This window comes from Ochotona curzoniae, unplaced genomic scaffold, assembly GCF_017591425.1.
Source record: "Ochotona curzoniae isolate NIBS_2020 unplaced genomic scaffold, NIBS_Ocur_1.0 contig_2210, whole genome shotgun sequence".
Lineage (NCBI taxonomy): Eukaryota > Metazoa > Chordata > Mammalia > Lagomorpha > Ochotonidae > Ochotona > Ochotona curzoniae.
In genome coordinates, this window is record NW_024465369.1 from 20,565,733 (window position 1) to 20,570,192 (window position 4,460).

The 4,460-nt window shown below is 43.0% G+C and overlaps 1 pseudogene; it reads right to left on the bottom strand.

Moving 5' to 3' along the window:
• Positions 1 to 1,628: 1,628 nt before the first annotated feature.
• On the bottom strand, positions 1,629 to 2,468 carry LOC121150815 (annotated as a pseudogene).
• Between the last annotated feature and the right edge of the window lie 1,992 nt (positions 2,469 to 4,460).

The window sequence follows — 4,460 nt, forward strand, 5'->3', positions numbered from 1 at the left end:
AGGCAGAGTTAGAGGAGAGGTACACACACACACACACACTGCTTCATTTTGCAAATGGCCACAATGGCTGGAGGTGAGCTTATCAGAAGCCAAAAACAGGAGCTTCTTCTTAGCCTCTTATATGTTGCATGGGCCCAAGGATTTGAGCCATCCTCTGCTGCTTTCCCAGGCAATAAGCCTGAAGCTAGATTGAAAGTGAAGTTGGGACTTGAACTAAAGGATACTGGTGCTTCAGGCAGATGCCTAGCTTATTCTGCTATGGCCCAAGCCCCCTTTCCTTCCTTCTTTCCATTCTTCCATTCTCCCTTTCTTCCTTCCTTCCCTGGATTCATTCATGTATTTGAAAATTAGTGTTAGAGCTAGAGAAAAAAAATACATATATAAAGTCTTCCACTAACTTAGCCACAAATCACTGCAACACTCAGGGCCAGTCTGAGGTCAGTAATCTGGAACTCCATCCGGGTATGTCATGTAGAGGGGAGTAAGGCCTGAGCCCTTAGGCCATCTTCTGCTGTTTCCCTAGGTGCATTAGCAAGGGATTTTATTGGAAGTGGAGCAACAGCAGCTCACACATGAGCTCATATGGGATGCCGGTATGTCAGGAAATGCCTTACCCTCTGCACCACAGTGCCCACAATGCTGAATACTATAGGGTAAGTGAATTTCACATTTTCTTCATCCATGCATTTTGCTTTGAATTCCTTGGACTGAAGATACATATCAAGATAATATGGATCTGGATAATGGAATCAATTTTTTTCCTAATATTTTGGGAAACTGTCATATAATTTTCCATAAAATGTTCCACTTTATATTCTTACCAATAATGCATAAGGGTTTAACAACTTCTCCAGATCATTTCCAGCAGTTCTTTCTTTCCTCTTCCTTTGATAATGGCAATTCTAATGGATTTGAGGCAATATTGCAATGCAGTGTCAAATTGCTTTTATTTGCTTATTTATTTACTCTGATGAACAAATTTAATAATCTTTAATTTGCTGACTTGGAAGAGTTGAGGGCACTAGCCATAAAAATTTACATGGACACCTTGTACAGTATTTATAAGATGCTAGACACGGCATCATGCTAGACAGGCAAAAAGCAGGTAAGAATAGACTAGGCAACAGAGCTCTGAACTAAAAGTGTAAGCCAAAATCCAAAGATTCAAGTATAGGAAGGTCAGGACCAAATTATGAAGGAGGCTGAGAAAGGAGACATGGGGAATGAGGACGCATCAAATAGCCTATTGCACAAAGCTGGCAAGCCAGAGCTCGCCACGACACAGAGTCTCAAAATTATGATTTGCAATCCAAAGACTTTCACCAGCTACCTCTGTGAGAAAAAAGAAGGTAATTAGAATCTTACAGATCACATCTTATACCTTGTCTAACTGATAAAATTCCTGGACAGGAGATTAAAAAGGTAAAAAGAGATGTACAGTGGCAGAACCTTAAACAGACTTGAGGAACAAAAATTCAAGAGAGACACAGGCAATGAAAAAGAGCCAGCACACAAGCGCAGGCATACCTGGGTGTTAGGATCACCCTATCCACTTCACAAGTTACCTTTCCTTAGCTCAGCTTTTCCAAAGCTCCTCCCCCAACCTCTAAAATCACTGGATTTTAACCCTAATCCAGGGGAATTAAAATAAGGCCGGTATGTGCAGAAGATGGAAGATCCCATCTCTCAGAGTCAGGTCTCTGCCTTATCCTGTACCAGACAAGGGTGCGAATAGACAGGACAGAGGACACAAGGCCACAAAGTCCCACAATCCCAGGGCACAGCGCCAGAGGCCTAGTTTGTCCAGTGGAATGAAGAGATTACAGGTACTTCTGATCACATCCAGCAGGAGTGGATGAACCCGAGCCAGAAGCAGGACTCAGAGCCGAAGCTTCAGAGCCAGTTGGGGGAGGCTTCCTCCCAGGGTCCCCGGGCTGCTGGGCCCCCAGTTTCAGTTCCTCCTTGAACACTTCCTCCAGAACCCTTTTGTCGCCGGCTATAAGCTGAAGACTCTTCCATGAGGAGACGTATCTCGTAAGCAACACGGCTCAAATTCATGATGAGGGAAAACAAACACCTGCAGTACCCGAAAGAACGCTGAGCCCACTCCTCCTGGTGGAGCCCACTCCACACGCAGAGCTAATCCGGACTTTCCTGCCCACAGCACTTTGTCACAGGTGAAGCACAGGGCGCGACTGACGTGATTAACAGTGATGCAGAAGTTGAGGACCACAGTCGACAGGTGCACGGCTCTTTTGGCTGACTCCAGAGCATCTGTGGAGCCACCCAGGCGCAGGAGCTTCCTCCCAAGGCTCAAGTGGCCTTCCAGCTTCCGAATCTGTTTCTATAACTCAGGACTGGTCTCATGCCCCTGCAATGCGTGGCCGAGAATTGAGCAAGTGTACTGCAGCCCTACACAGTCGCTCCGGGGCCTAACTCTGAGCACTGCAGTGGACCCAGGCATCCATGACAGCCGCAGCCACCGCTCCACGGCCCTGCTCCTGCCCTTGCTTATTAATTTTAAGGTTTATTTTAATTCTTGTAAAGATAGAGTCACAGAAAGGAGAGACAGAGAAAGGACTTTTTTTTGCATCTTTTGGTTCACTTCCCAAATGGCTGTTAACAATGGCTGGAGTGAGCCGGTCCAAGGCTGGGAGTCAGTAACCAATAGCCGATAATCAGTAGTCACTTCCAGGTCTCTCATGTGTTATCTTGGTCCAAACAGTTGGGACATGTTGCACTGCCTTCCCAGGCACATTAGCAGTGAGTGGTTTGGAAGTGGAATAAACAGAGCATGAGCAGGTGCACACGTGGAATGTTGGCATTGCATGTGGCATCTTTACTGGCCACTGATCACTGATCTGCTTTTGGCTTATGATTACTGACGCTGAATATTTTTTCATAGACTTGTTGCCCATTTATAACTATTTTTTGAAAATTACCAGTTTGTGATTTTTGTTCAATTTTAAGCTTAGCTACTGATTCCTTTTATTTTTGTAATTGTAGGAATTTGAAGTTTTGCTTATAATCTGGATAGTTGTATCATATCAGAGGTGTGATTTTTGAATCTTTTTCCTATGCCGCAGGTTTCTTTCTCATCTCAATGGTTGTCTAATATGATGAGCAGGCATTTTAAATTTCATAATATCTATTTTTGCTTTTTTTCTGCCTTTAGTTTTGGTATATAACTATCAAATGTATTTCATAGCCAAGAAATCAGGATCAAATCTGTTGTTTTGAGAATATCCCCCTATATCTTCTTGGAAGGAGTTCATATCCTTAGGAGTGACAGTGTATCTATGTTGAGTTAATTTTTGGATGTGGCATAAAGTCCAAATTCATCGTGTATCTGTGTGTGTGTTTGTATATCTGGGATACTTTTTCTGTTGTATAATCTTGGCATCATTTGTTGAAAATCATTTGTCCAGATGGGCAAAGGTTTTAATTCTAGGATATCTGTTTCTGTTCTGTTCTATGGAGATGTATGATTTTCTTTATCCCAGTGTCTTACCATCTTGATAACTATTGCTTTTCTTATGTCTAAAAACTAGAACGTGCAAGGTCCTCAATTATCCTGTTTTTTTCTAGATTGCTTCTACTATCTGAGGTCTCCTAAGGATGAATATAAATTTTAGAATGGATGATATTTATGTAAAAATGTTATTGGGATGTGAATGGACATTACATTGAATCAATAGATCACGCTGGGTATGCGCAGCATGGACTTTCTGATTACAGCTAGCTTCCCATCCAGGTACATGGAATATCTTTCCATTTACCTTCCTCTTCTTTGATTGGTTTTGGCACTTTTTTTTTTTTTTACTTATTTCATTTTGACAACTTGATTTTCTTTTTTTTTTTTTTTAAATATTTATTTTTATTATGTTTTTATTGGAAAGGCGGATATACAGAGAGGAGAGACAGAGAGGAAGATCTTCCGTCCGATGATTCACTCCCCAAGTGAGCGCAACGGGCCGATACTATGCCAGTCCGAAGCCAGGAGCCTCTTCCGGGTCTCCCACGCGGGTGCAGGTTCCCAAAGCTTTGGGCCGTCCTCGACTGCTTTCCCGGGCCACAGGCAGGGAGGTAGAAGGGAAGCGGGGCTGCCGGGATTAGAACCGGCACCCACCCATATGGGATCCCGGGCGTGCAAGGCGAGGACCTTAACCACTTGCGCCACTGCGCCGGGCCCGACAACTTGATTTTCTGGTATGAGAACATCTACCATTTTGAGTTCTTTAACAACCAGGCAAGAAGCCTGGATAAGCTCAATTATTTTACCATCTGTGCTAGCCTGAAGTTCTGAGTATTATAATTGGGGAAGAGAACTTTAGAAATAGTCTGTGCATTGCATAATGAAAGACAGATAATATTCTTGTCATTTTTGTGAATATTAGGAATCAAAAATAGTATTAAAAATTATTTTTTTATGGGCCCAGAGCGGTGGCGCAGTGGTTAAG